Here is a 25,871-nt window from a genome sequence, read left to right as displayed (position 1 = left end):
GTTTTATTTAACTGCATATTTTGAATACCAAATTTGGAATAAAAGACAATACTTTCCAGAGAACTCGCGCGAGAAACAATTCATTTTTCGTATCACTTATTTATTACTTACGGGGTAGTCGGAGCCTATAGCCTCAAAAAGACGTGTCCATCCACACGTTAACCTGTATGGCTTAATAATTAAATTGAGATTCAAATAGTGACAGTTTCCTAGCCCATCCATCGCCTACAAGAAGAATTTCAAGTTAATAATTCTTTCCCTTATTGTCTTATTAAAAACCTGAGGAAAATGTCTGACACACGGCAAAAGATAAAAGAAATAACTTACTTAACGCCTTATTTTAATTGTAGGTCCTCATACCTAGTCTATTAACACGAGGGACACCCACGTACCCTCTAACACCATAACAGCCGTGTTAATTCTTGCACAAAGCCGTGTAAGGTACGGTCAGTATAAAAATACAAAAGATTTTCAGAGTTACTACCATGTTAATAGACCGGAATTGTACGGCTAAGGTGGTAATGTTATGACTTTTTTGTAGTCGCTTGTTCGAATAGTGTGCTTTAATAATAGGTGCTACTGGATTTATTTTTATATATAAGAACTAGCTGTGCCCGCGACTTCGTCCGCGTGGTATAGTTATTTTAGGCATCATTGAAGCCCTCAAGGATGAATAATTTTCCTCGTTTTTTTCACATATTGTATTATTTCTTTGCTCCTTATAGTTGCAGCGTGATGTTTTATAGCCTTAAGCCTTCCTCGATAAATGGTCTATTCATCACAAAAATATTTTTTTATTTCGAACCAGTAGTTCCTGAGATTAGCGCGTTCAAACAAACAAACTCTTCAGCTTTATAATATTAGTATAGATTGGTTCAGAACTATAACTTAAATAGTTAAATGTAAATAGAAAATTAATAATTGTCATTATAAATATTTTTTCAATTTTATTTATTGATACATACATACACGCCTCTTTCCCGAAGGGGTAGGCAGAGACTACATCTTTCCACTTGCCATTGCATATTTATAATAATTAAAGAAATAATAGGCTTATATTAACTTTATTTGTCTTTTTACATATTTTGATGTAATTTTTATGATCCTGCATACTTTATGTTTCAGACGACGAAAGACGCTATGGACCCATCTGAACCCTGTGGATAAATTAAGTTCAATCATAATATTTATATAGAAACACAACATTATATATATGTTGTGTTTCTGTAACATAACATTATATATGTTATGTTTCTGTACGTCAATTTAATGACTCATCTATCTGACCAAATATTATGTTTCACCGCCCATTAAAATAGTATTGTTTTAACATAGTCATTAATATTGAAATTAATTCATAAAAACCACGGAATAGAAACCAGAACACATTAATTTGGAGACACGCCTATATAACATTCCAAATAATAAAAGACAATATTTATTACCTTACAAAAAGCCACCGTTAACATTATACTAGTTTTTTTTGTTAAGAAAGGCATCTAAAAATTATTTCTTCTTTATATGAGGACTTTAGTATTGTATATTTCAATTATAATTAAAGATATGATTTAAACCTTCAAAAGCAGCGGTGAGAAAGTGATTAAGATATCTACATAATTATATGAAGAAGAAAGTGCCGTGTGGTTCCCGGCACTAATACATAATGGACAGGACCACTCCATCTCTTTCCCATGGATGTCGTAAAAGGCGACTAAGGAATAGGCTTATTTACTTGGGATTCCTTTTTCATGCGATGTGCTAGCAACCTGTCACTATTTGAATCTCAAGTTTTTTTTCACATTATTCCTTCGCTCCTTATAGTTGCAGCGTGATGTTATATAGCCTAAAGCCTTCCTCGATAAATGGTCTATTCAACGCAAAAAGAATTTTTCAATTTGAACCAATAGTTCTTAAGATTAGCGCCGTCAAACAAACAAACAGACTCTTTAGCTTTATTATATTAGTATAGATACCATGAAACTTGACATGGATATTTGTGTGATATAAACAGCGTGGTGCCGTGTGGTTCCCGGCACTAATACAAAAAAGAATAGGACCACTCCATCTTTTGGATCATCCCATGGATGTCGTAAAAGGCGACTAAGGGATAGGCTTACAAACTTGAGATTCTTTTCTAGGCGATGGGCTAGCAACCTGTCACTATTTGAACCTCAATTCTATCATTAAGCCAAATAGCTGAACGTGGCCATTGTTGGCTCTGTCTACCCCGCAAGGGATATAGACATGACCATATGTATGTATAAACAGCGTCGCGCGTGCCTACCTACAGGGGCAGTAAACAAAATTAGGTTGTACCGACCCGAAGGTAAACATTGCACAATCACAACGAAAGCACCTTTCTACTTATTAACATGACAAATCGAGATCATAACATGCTTTTAACACATTGACAATACTATTTGGTGCACTGTACATTTTGTGATAACGATCTAGCAAACAGTACGAAGCGAAAGTCAGCTGGTTTCCAAATTAGCGAGGTTGATAGTGGACGAATTAGCGGGTATTGTTGAACGCCACACGCCGCAGGTAATGGTGGGTAGGGTTGGCGATCAATTCTTAATCGAATTAGGCTTCGTATAAAAGTTTATTGACGGCCTCTGTGGCGCAGCGGCAGTGCGCTTGTCTGCGACACCGAAGGTCCCAGGTTCGAATCCCGGCCAGGGCGTGATGAGAAAACAACTTTCTCTGATTGACCTGGGTCTAGGATTTTTATCTATATAAGTATTTATTATAAAATAAAGTATCGTTGAGTTAGTATCTCGTAACACAAATCAAGAACTTACATCGAGGCTAACTCAATCTGTCTAATTTGTCCCGTATATATGTATATTAAAAGTGAATGCGTTTCGGACTTGCGCACGAAGGGTTCCGTACCATCATCACGTATATATAGTCACGTCTATATCCCTTGCGGGGTAGACAGAGCCAACAGTCTTGAAAAGACTGAAAGGCCACGTTCAGCTGTATGGCTTTTGTGATATAACCATCGCCACGTTTGTTACGTAAACATTCTTTTTTATATTCACGTTTCTGTTTTTTGGCTATCACAGTTTATGAGAGTCTGGTGACAGACAGACGGACGGACATACAGTAAGTCTAGTTAGTAATAGGGTCCCGTTTTTGTCTTTTAGGTACGGAACCCTAAAAGGAAAACAGAATAAAGACGAAAGAATCACGCCTTTTTCTCCGGGATGTGGCTCAAAAATTCAAATTCAAAATTTTTATTCATTATTATAGGATACTTCATATAACTTAATAATTGTCAAAACCTATGGTTTAACAACATTGGTTGACGTCAAATAAATTACTTAAAACTAAGTTTACTGCCGCTTCCAAGGCGTCAGTGCAAAAGAAGCGGTAACAAACTGCACTGCAGCATTTTCTCCTTTTTCTTCTTGCTGGCTTCTGGCTGGCTCTTCTCCTGGCTGACAAGACATCTTTTTGCATACCACGGTCCCTGTACACTTCTAGATATAACTTTCTTTTTGGTAGAGCCTTGGGTGGTGGTCGTGGTGATTCATCCTCACCAGAAAGGTGAGAAACCCATGATCCCATAATCCTGGAAAAGGTCAGTCACTTTTTTCTCCCTACTGTTATATTTGTATGACTAAATAACCTATTTGGGCAGCCCTGCGCGTGCGCACCATTATCGCTACTCCACAAATGTCCGACCTCACTCGTTCGGATCGCGTTTCAATTGTTTGGACAAACATATTTGCGAACACTTTTTACTTAGACCAATAAACATATATCCGGAACTATAGTAGGACGACAACGTGTGGGCTACAATTTTTTTTAATAGTTATAAATAGAAATCTTTATTTAACCCATAAAAGCGCAGGTTGTAAAAGCTTCTTCTCGATCGTCGTCAATCTGGTTCTGAGTTTAGCGTTCTTCTTTAAGGTGTTGGGCTAGCAACCTCTGACTATCTGAATCTCTAATTATTTTGCCTTTGAATTGTGGCCTTTGAATTTTTGTAGAGACTACTGGCTCTGTCTACCCCGTAAGAAATGTAGACGTGATAATATGTGTGTATGTATTTCATTGCTATGGTTCAGTAGTTTAAAAAAAAAGTTAGGTTTAAAACTACTTTGTGCCGGGAACCACACGGCACTTATGCTTAACATCCATGACATATTAATCAATAGTGGATAGAAACGGCAATTAAATAAACTAACAAATTCTTTTACGGTTTAATTACGTGACTATTAGTTACACTTTTATATTGACCGTACACGCGATCTATGATATGAATGTATCAGAGGATTCGTGGCGTCTTTATTCCTTACAGGGTCGACAGAGCCAACGGTCTCTATAAAACTGAAAGGTCACGTTCAGCTGTTGAAATGATGGGATTGACATTCAAATAGTGACAGATGAAGATGGAATGGCCCTACTAAAGTGGCTGGAACACGGCACTAATTATACTTCACCTTCAAAATCAAAGCGGAAACCTTTTAGAGTTAATATATTGACATCTACTCAATTTTGAAATTCATACCTACATGCAAATACACGTGTATGATTTTTTCACGACACAAACTGAAAATTTGTCGTACTTCTACTTGTTATGTCATTCAAATTTGTTGATTTGTAATCAAAATAGTTGTCAATAGGAGGCGACATTTTGTAAACTCGTGTTGTGACATAGTTCATAGTGTGTGGAATATTTTCGACATAATTTTCTATATAGAATTCGGAATAACGTAAGACCATAGAAATGGCAAACGAAAACATCGCCAGGAGAAAATGATGTACGAGCCAATAGGGTGTAAACTGAGGATGGCGAAAACCGGACCAAGTGGAGAGAGAAAAGTAGGAACGCGGGCCCCGGGGTCCGCACCGAAAAAAATCTGTGGAGGATGCAACCGGGACACGCAGAGATGAGAAATAGAGGAAAACTCGCGAGGAAACTTGTATATTCAGGCAACTGGATATGTAACCATGATGGATCCAATTCCAAGTTAGGTTCCCCTGCAACAGATGCGGAGTTACTTCCTGTAAAAATCTGACTCACCCAATCCTGGATCATGTTCAAAAAGGCGCACCCCTAGCTCCTGATAAGTGATGAATGTGATGTCTGAACTGATGGTTTTATATCTTATAACCTAAAGGTTATTTAATAAATGTTAAATAAATAAAATAAATTTTATACCTTAATTCTGAGATAAATTGGACAGCGTAACTGCGCTTAAAACAGAATGCGATTAATTTCAAGTACTAAATGGTATTTCTATTATTACATTTTATTTCGATTTCTATGATTTGTCATACATTTAGCATATTCTGGAGCATTAATATCATTTATGCCACTCACATTGCTGAATTTATGAATGTCAAATGTTTCTTGGAAGACATTTTACTTAAATCAAAATCTGACAAAATTATTTGAGAAACAATATATTGACGTACTATTGATCAAATTGTGGACGTTTTTGTGAACAGTCAGTTCAAGAGTACTCTGAACCAACGAGTTTGTATAAAAAGAATTTGAAATGAATTAAAAGAAATATTGATTGTGACAAGTGAAACTCTATAGTCTGTCTACCATCCTCTGGAGTTGAGACGTTCTTTCTGATCAGCTTTAAAGTATCTTGCAATCAACATAATAACCTTTATCAAATGAACCTTCCGACTATATCAAGAATTTTCAAATTTTATATTCAAGAAAAGTTTTTTATTTGTCTGTAAAAGAAAATGTGTTATGGCAAAAATGTTTGAAGATCATTTTATTATGATCTTGTTAATTTTGACCCCACTTCATTTGTAAAACAAAATAAACATTTACTATCGAACATAAATGAAGCTTAATTACCTACCACGCTACAAGATAACCAGATATTTCGAAAGCTGTGAATTGGTAAGCAAAGTCACGTTAAACCCTTCTAATTGTATCGACCAATCATAGCGCGGTATGATAATTAGTACACATTACGTAGTGTACTCGAAAATTGCATTTGAAAGGAGTTAAGCGGGGGTGAATATTTTTGAAGAAATTGTTTACAAAATACAGAGAAATTACGTCTTTATCCCTTACAGAGATTCTCTTAACGTGCAGTTAGTTCAAGCCAATGAAAGAAGAGGCTAGTGAACTTGGGATTCTTCTTTTAGGCGATGAGCTAGCAAACTCTCACTATTTTAATCTCAATTGTATCGTTAAGCAATCGTTAACAGCTGAACGTGGCATAATATCAGTCTTTACAAGACTGTTGGCTCTCTCCCCGCAAGGAATAAATACGTGATTGTATGTGTTTTGTTCCAAAACGTCGATAACCACACGGTACAATCGGAATTAACAGCATATCAGAATAAAGATGAACACAGAACTTATAAAGATTCAAGTTTGTTTTGGCAGCGGTTAGCGCACGGCTTAAAATTGTTGGTTTTACTAATAGTCAACGAATAGGGTTGGTCAAATTTTATCAAAAATCTATACTAATAATAAAATATAAGCAAAAGTATGTCTGTACATTGAATATATTGAAAAAATATTGGCGGTGATCTATATGAGTAGTGGAATGAGAATTTGAAATATTACTTAGTATATAATTTGTCTTTGTAACGATTTGTATAACGTACGTATAAAAGTAGTGCAGTAGTCTTATAAACGCCATCTTATTAAGTAAGCTGTTTTGAATATTAACACTACAGATTTAAATAAAAATAAAATTTAAATTTCTGTATTTCTGTTATAGTATATTATTATATTGTTGCTAAAAACACAGTGACTTGCGGCTTTTTACTTAATTATCAACTTCCTTCATTGTTTGCCGGTTGACTGGTAAAGATCCCTTCATGGGATAAGTCCGCCATTGCAAGTGATTTGTTTCTTTTATAACTATGTACTATTTTCTTGCTACTGTGTAAATTTCTATGCAATGAAGATATTACAAACAAACAAATAAAAAGTTCGATTAAAAAAAATAAGGGCATTAAAAATCGACATATTATGTAATAATAACTTTGTTTACACCGAATTAACCCAAAGTCTTTAATGATTAAGTTAATCAAAACCGCTAACAAACTTGTGATTCTTCTTGAAGGCGACGGGCTAGCAACCTGTCACTGTTTGAATCTCAAGTCCATCATTAAGCCGTGCAACTTTTACGTAGCCTTTCAGTCTTTTCAAGACTGTTAACTCTGTCTACCCAGCAAGGGAGATTGTATGTATATAATTAAAAAGGTACCTCATTGAATAAAAAAGTTCAGACTAAAATACTTTAGAAAAGCAATCCTTTTAGAGACATTAATAAATTATACCTTGATCACGGGCCTAATGTTTCATTAAATATTTATTTGATAGCATTAATATTGAACACAGGCCTTTAAACACAGATTATATTTATTGCTATCATATAATTATAAACTGATTTGCCGTTGTAGAGAGTACAGTCAGCAAACTATTCGGCATCACATCATCCCAACTCATATTAAAAATACGAAAGTAAGTTTACTTGTCTGTTTCCTTTTCAGGGTTTATCTACTGAACTAATTTTCTCGAAATATCACGTAGATATAAATTTTTCTACATGAACCAGTAGTTTCTGAGATCAAACGAACAAACAAACAAACTCTTCAGCTTTATAATATTAGTATAGATTTATAAGAAATACTAGTTAAATAGCTAAAACTATAAACCTTTGCAATTTCTAACATATTTATTATGTCTCCTGTACTCGCAGTTTACAGTGACAGAGTTGTAAAGATGTCCAACGTCATTGAAGACTCAGTTTTATGAGGTTTTGAACTAACATATTGTAAGAAATTATAGTAAATAATCCTGATATTTTATGTATTTTACTTGAAGAGAAATATCGGATAATGGCGGCCTCTAGCGCTGTAGTACGCTTGTCTGTGAAAACGGAGGTCCCGGGTTCGAATCCCAGCCAGGACATGATGAGAAACGAACTTTTTCTAATTGACCTGAATCTTGGATCTATGTTTATAAGTATTTATTATAAAATATACTATCGTTGGGTTAGTATCTCGTAACACAAGTTTCGAACTCACTTCGAGGCTAACTCAATCTGTGTAATTTGTTCCGTATATATATTCATTTATATTTATCGTCTGTTCCAAGTTTAAGTGTTTTCTTTTCATGATTTTAACGGAACAAAGATTATGTACTTTTGGCAGCCCTATTCTGATTAACTCATATTTGTTCAATAATACATTGAGCCATTTCCAGTTTAGAACGTTACCTGTGTTTGCGTAGCATTGTTTGTGTGCCTCGTTATCTGTGATAATTGATAAGCTCGTTTGAGAAACAGCTGCTTGAATAAGAAGTGACTGGGATTAACCTCACGATTTCACACTTCGAATATGATGCTTAATTGAGAAAATCAATAGGATTGTTTGTTTTTTTTTTGTTAATCGCGCCTTTATATCCCGTTGAGGTAGATAGATAGAGTCTACTACATCTTTCCATAAGCCACGACCCCTAATTTTCTTCATACACATTCTTCAATCTCATAATGCAATAGCGTCAGTTTAGGGTACTCGTATCCTTTTAGTTACCCAAGAACAATATTTGCTCATACATACATATGGTTACGTCTATATCCCTAGCGGGTTAGACAGGGCCAACAGTCTTGAAAACATATTTGCTCATTTTGCGTTTAAAAGTTAATGTCGTATGCAGTTAACATGCAAACTAGGTGTCAAATGAATTTTAAAGTTCTTGACCTGTAACATGTACTAATAATTTCCGAGATAACCGTCTGAGACAGCGTTACAAGTAATACTACACCGATTCGGGTAAAGTTCAGACTTATTTTGACATTTCATTTATTTGCACGTGTCCAATGTTTGATGCGATACGGATTAAGCAGTGTTTTTACATAAAATTATTTAATTAAACGGGTTTTCGTTTATAAAGAAAAAAAAAATACTTAATCTGATATTAGGCAGTTAAATAATATTCATTTACTATTTTACAAATGTTTATTAGAATTAAAAAAACTTTCCATTATTTTATAAAATATTATGGCGGTACTTTCAATTATTTCATATAATAATTGAAAGTTTTTTAATCATACCTAAATTTTTTTGTTCAATTGTTTTTAAACTTTTAAGTAGGTACTGTATAATTTAATTACTTACCTATACAGTATTTGCTTAGAACTTTTTTTTTGTTTTGCAAAATAAAGACTCACCCAATCCATGGTCAGGATCCATTATCAAGTGCTTACCCCGGGCTCCTCTCCAGAGGAATGCAACCGGAACTAAAGCCAGGTGGAAGAAGATAACATTGACGTGCCGTACCACAATGGAAACGGTAACCCAACAAATGCTTCAGATTTCGCAAGTGAGGTGAAGACGTTGCCACATTGCAATGATATTTTATAACTAGAGGCCGCCCGCGACTTCGTCCGCATGGAAACCCTATCAATCCCGCGGGAACTCTGGGATAAAAAGTAGCCTATGTGTTATTCTGGGTCTTCAGCTACCTACATACCATTTCATGGTAATCGGTTCAGTAGTTTTTGCGTGAAAGAGTAACAAACATCCATACATCCATACAAACTTTCGCCTTTATAATAGTAGTAGGATTAGATCACGTGAACGCGCGTTACGTGATATGTCATCGTGGGTTAAGGTGCAGTTCCATTGCTGCACGTTGTAATATTTAGTACTCGCTGTTGCCCATGATTTCGTCCGTACTGTATCTCTATAAATTAAAATGAAATATGTGATTCTAATGTCTAAGCCGGATTACTGTGAGTTTCATGAAAATTCGATTAGTGGTTTTTGCGTGAAAGAGTAACAAACAAACACGTTTACAAACTTTCGTAATTATATAATTTGTGGAATAGCTTTCACTTGCAGCGTTTAATTTTAAAACTATTTCCACGATCCTATGTTTACCATAAAAAACATATCGTTTTCCTTATTAAAAAAATAAGTGGTTTAATTATGCAGAGTTACGAAACTTAAGAATGGGATAAGGTAATAAATAATTCTGCAGAAGAATAGTACCTTATACAAAATGCAATTCATTTACTCCTTCTCTTTTTTGCCATTTCTTTCTTATCTTTCTTTTTCTTTCAAATTTCAATCATCAATTCTTTTTTCCATTATAAGCATTTAAGACTAATAAGAAAAAAGTCCTATTAGTCACATCGAGGTAGCAACGAAAAGCTGTAAAGTCCGACCACGTAAAAAACCTTGCCATTGAACCACAAATTAAAAAAAAAACTGAGGCGAACTTACTCCAGCGTAAAGGCATTCACGATAAAAGTGAAAAAAAAAATCGGCCTAGTTCACACGCGCGGTCAGTGCTGCGTTTCTGTCTCATATAGCAAGCGGATCAAAAGAGAAATGATAGCGGGTTCTTTTAAAAATGGCCATTGCGAGTCGGACTTGCACACCAAAGGTTCTTTACCGTCCATATTAACATTTAATTATTTATTAGTGCCGTGTGGTTCCCGGCACCAATACAAAAAAGAATAGGACCTCTCCATCTTTTTTCCCATGGATGTCGTAAAAGGCGACTAAGGGATAGTCTTAAAAACTTGGGATTCTTTTTTAGGCGATGGGTTAGCAACCTGTCATTATTTGAATCTCTATAATTAAGCCAAATATGCTGAGCGTGGCCATTCAGTCATTTCATGACAGTTGGCTCTGTCTACCCCGCAAGGGACATAGACGTGACCGTATGTATGTATTCACATTTAAAAATGCGTAATCAAATAAGCAAAAAGATCACATATGTATGTTGTATGAGACTTTGATATCTTTTTAATTTTAAAAGGAAACTTTCTAACGTTAAAAAAAGGATTATTTTTTCAGTTATCGTGAATTTGTGGATTCTATCAAAGAGGCCAGTTTCATTAGCTCAATGAAAAAAATAAATAAACGGGACATCAAATAGGCTAAAAGGTCGGTAAACCGCTATCGCTCACACCTTGCGCCGTCCAGCCTTGATCTTGTAATGAAGTGCGCCAGTTACGCGCGTGCGCCGATGACGCCACCGCCATTGTTATTTAATTGGTGCATTCTGGTGCATTATGTGAAAATTCATATTCACTTGTGTTTTCATTGACTTTGTTTTTCCGGATTTATGGTTTTAAAAGATCGCGACTCCGTCCCCGTGAACAATGTCTGTTGTCGCGGGAATTTCGAGTAATAATTTATGTGTAGGTACCACTAGATCAAATATATCATATTCACGTCTTTATCCCTGGCGGGGTAGACAGAGCCAGCAGTCTTGAAAGACTGATGGGCCACGTTCAGCTGTTAGGCTTAATGATAGAATTGAGATTTAAATAGTCACCAGTTGCTAGCATATCGCCTAAAAGAAGAATCCCAAGTTTATAAACCTATCCCTTAGTTGCCTTTTATGACATCCACAGGATAGAGATGGAGTGGTCCTATTCTTTCTGATATCATATTTATTATCAATTTATATCATAATGTTACCATAATTCTGTTGAAAACTTTATCGATATTAAATCAGAGTGGGAGCTCGCGTGAAGAGAGTTATGAATGTGGATGAAGCGAAAGAAATACGCAGCCTGCCCCTCCGTAAAAAGATGCGTTATTAATTTTTATGTACATATATAATACATATGTTTGTTATCAGAGTCTAGCGTCTGTAGTATGTAAAATATTATTAACGTCTTTTTCCTCAATCAGTTATATTTTTAAAAACAAGTAAGTAGCAAAGGTTGTTCTGTAACCGGAATAATTTTGTTCGAGTCAGTTGAAACTTCTTCAGGCAGCGTAAATAGTGAATGAAAAAAATATTAAAAAAAAAAAACAACCATTCACACTGTTGATGTTATTGAAAATATGTTAAATGTAAATTTTGAAAGGTCACGACCCATTTAACTATTGTTACATGACTATTATGAATTTTATGTCTGGTTCGAGTCAGCACGTGTAAGTTATTGAACTCTTTTACATACACGTTTTAATTTTGCGCTAGTCAAAGTTCTAGACGTTTGTCAATAACTGACTATTAACCTTGGCATGTGTTTGGCATGTTGAAATTATTAAAAAAAAAGTTAACAAAAAAAAACATAAAGACTACAATTTTATATTATGCGTGGTGGTAATTCGAGTAATATTATCAAAGCATTTGATAGTAAAATCAAATTGAAATTGCTTTAGATGTTAAGTAAGTATAACAAATTAGTATTTATTAAAAAAGAAATAGATAGTTCATTAATTTAACTATGGTTTTCCACTCTGATTTAATACCGACAAGGATGTTAACAGAATTGTGGTAAGATTATGATAAATTTTGTTGACATCCTATATATAAATTGATAACAAAAATGTTTTCAAAAATAATAGGACCACTCCATCTCTATTAGGCGACATACATTCTTAATTAAAAAAGAATATTTCTTTTTAAATTTATTTATTTTCATTTTATGATAAAAAAATAAGATTATAATTATTACAAATATTATGAATTCGTTAGTACTTTCCACTCCTATCAAAATCATTAAACGAATTCTAAAGTACGTAATTATGTAAAGCGTCTCAACTCAAGTGGCATTTACTATAGAAATTCAATAAACGACTGCATCTCACTGAATGATTGATTTTCATCCAAGGTACGTCTAAAAATTATTTCGAGTCTTATTCCGTGGTGAATAAGGTTGAGGAATGCAAATATTATTAGACGTCACTATATAGATTTCTGGGGTTATTTATTGTATATTAACTGTTAATTTAGTATATTGATGAACATCGATGATTACTTTTCGGTTATAAAGCAGTATATGGTATAGAGAGCTGTAAATGTAATATAAATTTATTGATGAGTATCTTTTTGATCTGAGATGGGAATCAAACGGTTTACTGTCAGAGGTAATTTAGTCCTTATATTTATTTATTTTTTTCTGATATTTTGTGCATTTAAGATATTAGGAGACGGAAAATTAGAAAATACAGCGAAGAATTAGGGTGAATGGGATTTCAATAAAGAATAGAATAGTTTTTTTTTCAAAATTAGATACCAGGTATACTTATTGACGGCACATCACTCAAATCTAAAATTATATCTACAAAAAGTAAATCTTAATTGGAAAGAATTATTCTTTAAGGAGTTATGACTCAATTTGTACCTTAAGAAACTCATATAAACAAGGTTATAATTAAAAAATGCCTCTTCAATTTAAACATAATGTCATCTTTAACGTAGGCCAAAGTATATGTAGCGGTTGACTTAACAGTACTTGTTATGACGTCCATTGTTTCCGAGACCTGCAGTTACAGACACACAGACGGTAAATCAGAAACCAGTTGGCATATTAATTTGGATGCTACATAAGTTTTTTTTGATACAGGATGTGTTTGGAGAGGAAGAGTTTTTATAAATTTTTTATATTTACTTTTTATTAATTTTTGATTTTCTATTGAAATACATGTCCTGTCCTGGTTGCGTTTTCCCTAGGGAAGAAAAAAAAAGAATCACAAAGATAAGAATTATCAATAAAAATAAATTAAAAAACACCGCCAATTTAACAACTTTAATTTCTTTGTCTTTATTGTATAAACTCTAAAATAAATCAAGTAGGCGTTACTTTTAAAATCTAATAGTGTAATAGTAACAATTTATACCAAACAACATATCAATATATTTTGATCGAATAATTAATAGTTGCAAAAGTTATGCAGAAAAAAAAATGTAAGTTACTGAACGTATGCAGAAGTGTTATGTTTAAGCAAATATTGACACCGTTTGTTTTAACATGCCAAATTAATGATGTTGAGTGTAGACATGATTAGTTACATGATCCATAATTATAATACGAGTATTAAGATAAACACACATAATATTGAATTAGTTAGTTATTAGTATAGTAGTTAGTTAGGCAGTAAACTTTGTTTTAAGTAATTTATTTGACGTCAACCAATGTTGTGAAACCAAAAGATATGAAAATTATTAAGTGATATTGAAATGTCTCATAATAATAAATAAAAATTTTGAATTTGAATGTAGAATGAGAAATCGTTTATGAAATCGAAAAATTAAAGGTAAGTGAAAATAGTAGATATTTAAAACTCATTTTTTTTCTTATTTTATATGGAATGTATAAAATTTGAGTTACAGTAATAGGAGCTAAGCATTCTCACTGATGTATCAGATCACCAGATTTGTATAAAAAAAATATAAACAACCTGTAACTACAGACCTTCTTTCACTCGGGCGCTTTCGACAAATAAAAAAAAAAAGAAACGTAATAACAAGCCTGTCATCGCTACATTGACAAATTAAATATCAACATATTACAACTCGAAATCATCAATCATTTCAGATTGCACCTTACATCGGCGCAATAAAGTTTGATTTAGTGATCCGTGATTTGATGGGCGATGTCAAATTTTTGCTAAGGCGTAATTAGAGAATGGAGATGGGTGTGAGGCAAGGGTCATGCGAACGGAATGATAGAAATCATCTCCTTGAACTGACGAAATTTTCGGTTTAAGTTATAAGAGTTAGTACAAAAGTAAACATTGTTTTAATTTGGCCTATACGGGCACTGAACATCTTTTGTATGTTTAAAGATGACTAAGGTAGATAGTTAATTATTTTGCTGCACAAAATACAAAAAAATCTATATTTTACAAATTTTTGTAAGATTTAATACATAATTTTTAATAATTTTTAGTAGTCAGACACCTCATCTGAATATAATTCTCAAGAAGTCCTTAATCCTGGACACAATACGTCTGATAGTCTTCCCGTATTCAGGGTTTATAGACATAATAAAACAATCAACTCGATATGTGTAAGAAATATACTATGATTTCCTACTATATGTAACAATAAAGAAATATATATATACATAAATCACGTCTCTTTCCCGGAAGAGTAGGCAGAGACCACATCTTTCTACTTGCCACGATTCCTGCACACTTCTTTCGTTTCATCCACATTCGTAACTCTCTTCATGCAAGCTCATCGGTTTCGGGTACTCTTGACTAAACCTTTTGCTAGAACGTATCACAGAAATACCCGAACTCTATTGTTAAATAAAAAAAAAAAGAAAACAACTGACTTCAGAAGAATTCTATTTGACAAGATATCTTATAGGATCACAGATTGAAATTGTGAACAAAAGCGAAGGACTCGAGATAATTTTAGTTTATTATGAAAAAAAAAAACTACTCTCAGTACAAAGGCCCGCCGCTTTCAACTTGGACCACGCGCTAATGTTCTTCGTTTGCAGTTAATTAAAATTAATAGTGTGTAACTGACCGGTGCCATTGTAATTAATGATTATATAAAACGACCACAGGCTACCAGGGGTCATTTTATACACTGATACTAGTAATAGAGTTCTTAAAGTATCGGTAAATGATTGGTTGAAACATCCAATATTAGCCGTGCCGTGTGGTTCCCGGCACCAATAGAACCTGTATCCATCTCAGTTTGGTCCAAACTTTCGACTGGCAGAGAATGCCTTGTGGCATTAAGTCCACCTGTTGTATCTTTTACGTGCATAAAGTTTAAATAAATAATTTTCCACGGATGTCGTAATAGGCGACTAAGGGATAGGATTTTAAATTTGGGATTTTTTTATTTTATTGGCGATATGCTAGCAATCTCACTATTTCACAGGATTTTACACAAATCGATCTCCGCAACTTTTGCAGGGGAACCAAACCCGTATTAGATCACATGGTTACACATCCAGTTGCCTGAATTCCAGGTTTCCTCACGATGTTCTCCCTCATCGTAAGAGCATCGGTTAGTATTGAAACTAATGTACATAACTTTCAAAATAGTAATTGGTACCTGGTCGAGGTGGAAGGATTTGAACCTGTGCCTTTCAGCGCATCACGCATTTCAACCGGGCACCTTACCAATTCGGCCACCGACGCTATGATATCTCTATAGTATCCGTGTAAGTATTAGTACTTAATAACAAGTAGCCATAACCGATAAAAATATTCTCATTAAAGGTTCAGATATATAATCTTTAATTTAACCAATACTGTAAGAAAGTAATGGAAAATGTGTTATTATCATACATCAAAGTGTTAATTACATTAATCGGATAGAAATTTATTAACAGTAATTTTTTTTTTGTGATTCTACAATCAAAGTCCCACTTTTCCTTATTAGTGAAAATGTTATCTGATAACTGTTTCGAGCAATTATTAGGTACACAATAAAGTTATTAAAATTGAATACTAACTAATAATTGATATTAAAGTCTGTCTTTGAAGCTTTCACTGATAAATATGAGGAAATCGAGTAAAATGCTTGTACATGTATTTTTTCCACAAAAATATATATATGATATCTTATTATGTGAGCACACTTCTATTGTCTACGAACTCATTCGCCTTATATTTTAATGTCACAAGTTGTGTTAGAATTGTTGGTGTAAAATTGACTAAGACCTCCACTCGGGTTAAACTTGCTTGCGATTGAGTCACAAGGACCCGAGTTCAATCCCGGGTCATATTTTTATGAAAATTATCTGTTTCTCTGATTTTGTATATCCAGAATCAATGTCTGTAGCAGATAAAAACTAAGAATGTTTTTTTAAAGAAAGCAGAGTGTTATGCTTTTATTAGCAGTAAGAAGTAACCAAAGAGGCTTGTCGTTGGTTCATGTTGGTCCTGACACTAATGTATGGGTGTAAAACTTGATAGTGGCAGAAAAAACATCGATGCAGAACATTACTTTAGTTCAACCGCTGTGTTTGGTCTAAATATATTAAATTTATTAACCTATTTTCACGAAACAAAATGTCAAAGATAACCAAGTTCCTTACAATTTACGCGAGCGAAACGTCAACAAATATGGCGTCTGCGCAAGTTTCCGACATAAACAGTTGTAGACGGCGGGTCACGAGCGCGAGGGATGAAGTTGTACTAAGTTGTTCTAGAAATGTGTATGTAAGTGTATTATGGCTAGAAGTCTTTTGTAAGGAAATGTAACAGATTTAGATAGGTACTTACTATATTTTACGCCACAAAAATATAAATTACTGGCTACATTGTTAGGAAAATTGAGACAGAGATAGGCCTTCTTGAGTGACAAAGTCTACCTTCTTGAAAATTCCCACAGGAGCGATGCTCCGAGCGAAAGGGTAGTTTTAGATATGTGGTGGTTAAATTTAGAGGGCAAAATATAGTTATATATGTACAACGGCAACTTAACTACACATGGCACTTCAGTTTCTATATTAATAAAGGAAAGACTAATTTACATAGTACAGTCGAGAAGAAAAGTGCAAATAAATTTTCTATAAAATAAAATCCAGGGTCCTATTATCAGCATGGTTCGACATCGCGTGACCTCTCACCTCATTTACATAAAAACATACATACATATAATCACGTCTATATAGACGTTTAACTGTTGGTACTGTCTACCCCGTTAGGGATATCCCTTACGGAGTAGACAGAGCCAACAGTCTTGAAAACTGATAGGCCACCTTCAGCTGTTTGGCTTAATGATAGAATTGAGACTCAAATAGTGACAGGAAAGACCAATTTACAAAGTACAGTCGTGAAGAAAAGTGCAAATAAAATTTTTCTAATAAAACCCAGGGTCCTATTATCAGCATCGTTCGACACCACGCGACCTCTCACCTCATTTGTCGCCTACATTATTTCACGCATATTTCGCATTGCCCGTGGCTGTCCGCGGCCGGAGTTCCCACGTACCGGTAATGCCACCTAATGGAGGCAGACATCATAATCGAGAAATTAGGGCGAGGGCACACTGTGTCTTAATAAAAATAAATTAAAAATAAAAACCTTAAGTTTATTACTTTGCTGGTTTTAATAGATTTGAAAAATAAAAATGAATGCGTTTGCTCACATTGTAAAAGTTGATTAAGGGATAGGAACATGAAAATTGCGATTCTGTCTTTAAGCGATACGGGATAGCACCCTCTGAATCACAATTCCATCATTAAATGTCAAGGTTAAAGTTTTCGTACAAAATAAGAATACTTACTTAAATTAAACTTATTACTTCAAAATAAAAATCTGCATAAATATTTTCCCCGTAACTCAACTAGATTAATTCATATAAAACATTTCGACCAATCATAAATAAAATATAGATTACAGCCAACGACCTTTCACCTTCGTTTTTAATTGTACAAGCTTTTATTGCCATTTTATTCAAAATGTTAATGTTAAATAAATTCATAGTTCACGTTTTGATTCATAAGAAAAGGAATATATAAATATTTTTAATAAAGTTAAAATTATCGCTCATTATTTCTGGGACTTGAATAACATTTTATTTCTACTTTTTTTATCATCAAAATTCACTATTTGAGCCTTAATTTATTTTCCACGCCTTAACCGATTCCATACAAACATATAATCACGTCTTCATCCCTTACGGGGTAGACAGAGCCAACAGTCTTGAAAGACTGAAAGGCCACGTCCAGCTGTTAGGCTTAATGATAGAATTGAGATTCAAATAGTGACCGGTTGCTAGCCCATCGTCTTAAAGCAGAATTCCAAGTTTATAACATCCCTTAGTCGCCTTTTACGACATCCATGGGAAAGAGATGAAGTTGTCGTATAGTACCTATATATGATAGTTATATATAACTTACTAATTCTACATATTAGTGTGCACTCCCCTTTAGGCCAACTAAATCGCGTGCATTGTATGGTTCCTTTCTGCGTATTACATATGGCAATTGCGTAGAATATTGTGTAACACTTCTATTTATATCTGTACCAACGCGAAATGACTAAAGGTCATGTGGGAACCGGGATGCGGTTTAGTGGGAATTTCGGGAATTTTACAATATTTTTGATTCACTTGATAAATAAGTTATATCTTGAAGATAAGGTGGCTCGAAAATATAAAGTGCGTGTAGAAATAATGAAAAATAAAAGTTGATTATTTTTTTCATGTATTTCGTAAACATCATGTTTACAACATTTACAATTTAATAACAAAAAAAACAACATGTTTATTTTAAAGTTACTAATGAAAAATTAATATTTAAAACTTCAACATTAATAGATAAATTGTATAGCTGTTATCTGAAAACGTAATTAATAAACTATCAATTACTTATTTTTTTAAGAACATAAAGTTATATACCTTATAGTTTTACATACTGCACATTATCATCATTTAAGTTTATAATTTAAATAAAATACTGAGTGATACATTATTATAATTGCAAATTTATAAATTACATTGCGATCGGATGAGCAAATAAATAAATTAAAACCTGACAGTAATTTAACACAAAAATGTCAATTGCATATTAAGATGAATACCTACGATTTATATGTTAGTTTACATACATACATATAATTATATGTAATTTGTTTATCCCTTACGGGAAAGACAGAGCCAACAGTCTCTAAATGAATGTAATACCACGTTCAGCTGTGTGGCTTAATGATAGAATTGAGTTTCAAATAGTGACCGGTTGCTAGCCCATCGTCCACATGAGGAATCCCAAGTCCATAAGGCTAACCCTTAACATAACATATAACACACACACAATCACGTCTATATCCCTTGCAGGGTAGACAGAGCCAACAGTCTTGAAAAGACTGAAAGACCACGTTCAGCTATTTGGCTTCAAGATAAAATTGAGATTCAAATAGTGACAGATTGCTAGCCCATCGCCTAAAAAAGAATCCCAAGTTTGTAAGCCTATCCCTTAGTCGCCTTTTACGACACCCATGGGAAAGAGATGGAGTGGTCCTATTCTTTTTTGTATTGGTGCCGGGAACCACACGGCACATATAACATAACATAAAATCACGCCTCTTTCCGAGTAGGTAGGCAGAGACTACATCTTTCCACTTGCCACGATCTCTGCATACTTCCTTCGCTTAATCCACATTCATAATTCTCTTTATGGCTATCCTTTAGCCTCAGAAATCACACGGCAGAGTGAAAAATAATAACATCAATAATCTTTCCCAACAAGACGAGAAAACGCCACAAAACGTCGACTGTGTCGCAACTCGCAACCGACTAATTACTTACAAATTACTGAAAAGGTTCCGAGCCGTTAGCGCGAGACGCTGACGAAATCGGACGTAACTATTTTGGCTAATTTTACTTTTCGTCCATGGCAACACTATCGGTGACATTATGGCTGACTTAAGAGCGCGGACATTTTGGCGGGAACCCAAACGCCATTTTGTTTTTGCTGTAATATATATTTATATATATCAAATTCAAAAATAAAATTCAATCGACTATTAATCCGCATACAAACATACAGTCACGTTTATATCCCTCGCGGGGTAGACAGAGCCAACAGTTTTGAAAAGACCGAAAGGCCACGTTCAGCTGTATGGCTTCACGATGGAATTGAAATTCAAATAGTGACAGGTTGCTAGTCCATCGCCTACAACCGAAACCCCAAGTTTAAAAACCTATCCCTTAGTCGCCTTTTACGAAACTCATCGGATAGATATCAAGTGGTTCTATTCAAAAGGCACTATTAATCCATTTCCTAATACTAAATTAATTCGAAAGTGCATTTATACGTATTTATATACGACTCTGTGCGAGCCGTCGGTCGCGTGACTGCAATTAGTGTTGCCACTTCATAATTACCCGTTCATTGACTCCGACCATTATTAACAATAAGGTTCTATTGTTCTTCAATCTATACCTATCTTACAGAAACCTCAACTAGGTATAGGTTGGTTTCTTTGCCAGCAAACTACTTTTAAAGTATTAAAAAATTAAATCTGCCAAACGTTTGACACAGTTTCATTGTTTTTAGTAACAAAAATATAATGCCTCGTGGTTCCCGGAGTCAATAGAAAAAAGACTAGGGAGTATGATTTGGGAGCTCTATACCTGGCTTTTTTTAAATCTCAATTCTATCATTAAGCCAAACAGCTAAACGTGGACTCAGTCTTCTCAAGACTGTTGGCTCTATCTATCCCGGAAGGGATATAGGAAATAGTAAATGTATGTAAAAATAATTTTTTATACATAATTATGGCAAATTTTTAATATCACTTAATGGTTGTAACATCTTTTTTTTCCATCATTTGTTGACGTCGCAAAAATTACTTAAAGCTAAGTTTAGTCCCGTTTCAAAAGATGCACTGAAGTATATTGTATTGCAATAGCTCTAAAGGTTATAGTTTGGGCGCACACACGTCTTTATTAATTACGGGGTAGATAGGTCCGGTGGTCTCAAGACTACAACGCTATTTGGTTTATTGATAGATTTAGTATTCAATAATGCCAAGGCTCTAGTCTTAAAAATACAATCAAACCTTTTTTAGACAGTTTTAAAATCAGTAATTAACTAATTTCACGTTACGAACAAAACCGAGGGGAAAAGTTGTAGCATTCTAAACATAGTCGACCATCCATCGAATGTTTTATAAAGCTCCAGTTTCTACTCGGGTCACAAAAAATGTAGTATTTAGAACGCACAGTGAAATGCTTCACCCCCAATAAGGTCTTCCACACATTAATTAAGGCATAGCTAATGAGAAAAACTCAGGAATGTCCAATCATGAGGCGTTTATGCAAATTTAAACTCTAAAGTGTGCGAGCAAAGTGATTTTTTTGTCCGTTAAGTTGTTTAAGGAAAACTTTATGACCGGTGACTTATGATGTTATGAAATTGTGGATTGTTGAGGTAAGTTTATTTTGTTATTTTGGAGCGTCGATGGTCGAATCGGTAAGGTGCGGTTTAAAAGCGCGTGGCGCAAAAAGGCACAGGTTCAAATCCCATTTCGGCTATGTAAGCCAATGACTATTTTCCAAGTTATGTACATTAGTTTTAATACTAACCGATGCTCTTACGGTGAGAGGAGACATAGCGAGTAAAGCTGCCCATTCAGGTCTGCACATTCAGGCAACTGGATGTGAAGACCTGAATAGGCAGGAGGAAGAAGTTAATTTGTTCATTCGATTCCTGGAACTCAAGAATATAAATCAACCTCGTTCTCTCATGTGGATGTCATAAGTAGTGACTAAGTGAAGCCACTTTCATCTTGTGTGATAATTTCGTTAATAATAAATATATATATCAGTTGAAAAAAAATATCGCCTTAAGCAAAAAGGAGCCCGGGGTGCGCCTTTGAATATGATCTTGGACTGAGTCTCTCAAATATTGAAGCGATGTCAGATTTTTTTCCTATTGAGGAATTTTTTTAAAACATAATGAACCTTATCAATTAAGTAGGTAGTACAATCCACAAAATATGACAAATTCACACACAAACAAAAACAATTAAACAAAATAATGGCGACCTCATTTTAAATCGGAATTGAATTGAACAATTGACTATTATGTTTACTGGTTTATGATAAAAACGTATATAACATTATAGGACAATATGGCCTGAGAACAGTTCGCACGGTACCACCGTACAGACATACAAAAACTACGAACTGCGACAATGGACAATAACGATTGTTTTAGTTTGAATCAAGATTTAGACGCCATCTTTAGCGAAATTACTGGTGTTACGTGATTTTTGAAGGCTACATTGTAAAAAGACGTAATTGATTCGACATAATTATTATACAATTAAATTCATTATGTCCACCTCCTAGATTACATACATATGTACATACTTATAGTTACGTCTATCTCCATTGCGGAGCTGACAGAGACTTGACTCTTGAAAAGACTGGAAGGCGACGTACAGGAACAGAAAATGCTCTATCTACCCCGCAAGGGATATGGACGTGACCATATGTATGTATATATGTATGTCGGAAGAGTCAACTAAGAGAATGGCTTATTACCTATAAGTTTTTATTACTTACCTTTATTTAAATAGAAAAGATGAAATAGACAAAATTCTGCTATAGAAAACCTTATTAATAAATCCCCAGGAAGCGAAGCCGCAGACAAAAGTCAGTGCACTGGTGAAACTGCAAGTCTCAATTTGATGAATCAGACACCTCAAATATTTATACGCATAAAATTATTGACTTTGCCAAATATACCTATATATTTTTTTAGCGTTATCATGATAATTTTATATACGATTGATATTTTCAGAAGTATTTGGACCAAATACTTAAACGCTTACGTCGTTCTATCTTGGTAGGTATATTATATTATAAAATTATAAAGCTGAAGAGTTTATTTGTTTGTTTGACCGCGCTAATCTCAGAAACTACTGGTTCAAATTGATAAATTATTTTTGTGTTTAATAGGCCTTTTATCGAGGAAGGCTTTAGGCGATATAACATAACGCTGCAACTATAAGGTGCGAAGAAATAATGGAAAATGTGAAAAAAAACGGGGAAAATTATGAATCCTTGAGGGTTTCAATGATGCCCAAAATAACTATTCCTCGCGCGCACAGCGAGTAGTTAAGATATAACGTAATGAAAACATTAATTTATAGAAAACTTAATTAAAATGAACTGAAATTAAAACATACATACATATAATTACGTCCATATCCCTTGCGAGGTAGACAGAACCAACAATCTTAAAAATACTAATAGGCCACGTTTAGCTGTTCGGCTTAATGATGGATTGAGATTCAAATAGTGACAGGTTGCTAGTCTGTAAAAAGTACCCAGTATGTTATTCTGGGTCTTCAGCTACCTAAATACCATTAATCGTAATCGGTTCAGTAGTTAATGCTTGAAAGAGTAACAAACATCCATACTGGCATCCTGACATACTCAGAAACATTCGCATTTATAATATTAGTAGGATAAAAATACCTACCCTAAATGAAAACAAGAAAATCAAATTAAATATGTCACCTTTACCGCAGTCCTCTAATATAGTTATAATTATATGTGTACGGATGTAATTTAGGTGATATTAACAGACCATCAATATAACTGATATGATTATTAAAATATAATTAAATGTCGCAATACAACTAACAAACTAACTTAATGGTGCATATCTAATAATGTGCAATCAAAAAAAAAAAATATTGTGTAATATCTTTAAGTAAATATCAAATAATATTTATTGAATAACATAATTTAAAACGTAACATATAATCACGTCTGTATACCCTGCGGGGTAGACAGAGCCAACAATCATCCAAAGACTGAAAGGGCATGCTCAGCTGCTCGGCCTAATGATAGAATTTAGATTTTAAAAGTGACAGGTTGCTAGCCCATCGCCTAAAAGTGGAATCCCAAGCATATAAGTCTATCCCTTAATCGCCTTTTACGACATCCATGGAAAAGAGATGAAGTGTTCCTATTCTTTTTGTATTAGTGCCGGGAACCACACGGCATATAATCCTTAGGTTGATTGATAAAGAATGCTTTGACATATTTTTTTTTGATACTTTGCCTCTGTGGCTCAGGGGTAGTGCGTTTGTCTGTGACACAGTAGGTCCCGAGTTCGATTCATCAGGGCGTGATGAGCAACGAATTTTCTTTGATTGGCCTATTATATGCATGCCTCTCTAATATGATGTGTATCTATATAAGTATTTATTATGAAATATAGTATCGTTGAGTTAGTATCTCGTAACACAAGTCTCGAACTTACTTCGAGGCTAACTCAATCTGTGTAATCTGTCTCGTAGGTATATTTTATTTATTTCTTTAGTAGAGTAGGTAAGCACGTGACACGGAATTAAATTTTTTTTAATTCCGTGTCATAAAGTTATAAATGTGCGTGTAAATATTTTTTTATTCTTCATATTTTCAATCACATTAGTCAAACATTTTAATAATTTTAACATTTCAATATTGACTAGGTATATATATTATTAGAATTAAATGTTCTTCATGTTCTTGTAATGTTTGAATTTAGATTAAGTATTTTAAAATTATTTATATCCTACTTACTTGCTTACCAATAATGAAAACTAACTTATGATAAATTTTTGTAAGTACCTACTTGTTAATTATTAACTAGGTCCTTATGTCAAACTCTTTTTTTGTGGAACAAAGTACCTACCTATATGTTGAAAAAAATAAAATAACATGTTCTTTATATATATTTTTTTTAATTTTATACCTAGGTAGGTACTCGTAATAAAGTAACAACATTAGGATTAAAATAAAATTATTATTTAATAAGTTTATCCTAAATAGCAGGATATAAGGTCACATTATTTTGGCGTAAGAATTTTAATTTACGATTCAGGTTAATATAGTTATTTGACTGTATGGAGCGAGCGCTCGTTGATGTCTTTACTAAGGAGATTCCGAATGGTAAAATTTTAATTATATTTAATAGTTATAAGTATTTTTATAAATTTTTATAAGTTTCATATTCCTTGTTAAATTTGACTTTTATTTTCTTTATTTTTTAATTTTTTTAACAGTCCTACTTATATATAAATATTTTAAAATTCCAAAAAAATAATAATAATATAAATAACAAAAGCCGTCGAACAAAATTACAAACAATTATTTTCAACACGACTCACCTTTATATCTTTGGTGTAACTACGCCAACCCAAAAACGAACGGAGACGTCAAAACAAAAAATCCCACAAGCACTTCACAATGTTAATTAAATTTTCAGTGTCAACAAATTTCACTTGACGCATGCGCGCTACAATTACTAACTAAAAACTATCGATTTCAAATGTCACAGTCCAGTCACTTTCGTTGGAAACGTCCAATTTACAGGAGTGCGCTAACTGAAAACGCGCACACGCTTATATAAAAAAAAAAACACTCTGTTTACAAAAATACTATGTCTTTTGCAACTGGCTGGTTTAAAATTGAATTTTAAAAATAAAATGGTCCGAACACTGGCCGCCGCATCGCAATCTTTCACGATTCCATTTTCGAAAACCGATTCCGAACGCGCGTTGTCTTTACCCGTCGCGCGCGCACGAATGATTGTGTAGTGTAGGTGGACTCGGTTCTCGCCCGTGGAAGGGGCGTGGCTAATTCTAACGCAACATCTATCCGTGTTGCTGTCTCGCTCGCTCCCGTACGGTTT

General features: G+C 33.9%; 1 protein-coding gene across 1 annotated transcript in view; it reads right to left on the bottom strand.

Annotated features, from left to right (window-relative positions):
- LOC106133279 (knirps-related protein) overlaps positions 1 to 25,740 on the bottom strand; it is an 85,390-nt gene extending 59,650 nt beyond the window's left edge. The window contains exon 1 of the mRNA XM_060946550.1: positions 25,348 to 25,740. The gene's annotated coding sequence lies outside the window, so the exon portion shown is untranslated. The remainder of the gene's footprint in view (positions 1 to 25,347) is intronic.
- Positions 25,741 to 25,871: the final 131 nt, after the last annotated feature.

Source organism: Amyelois transitella, chromosome 11, assembly GCF_032362555.1.
Source record: "Amyelois transitella isolate CPQ chromosome 11, ilAmyTran1.1, whole genome shotgun sequence".
In the NCBI taxonomy this organism is placed as follows: Eukaryota; Metazoa; Arthropoda; class Insecta; order Lepidoptera; family Pyralidae; genus Amyelois; species Amyelois transitella.
This window is presented reverse-complemented; position numbering and strand designations above follow the sequence as displayed.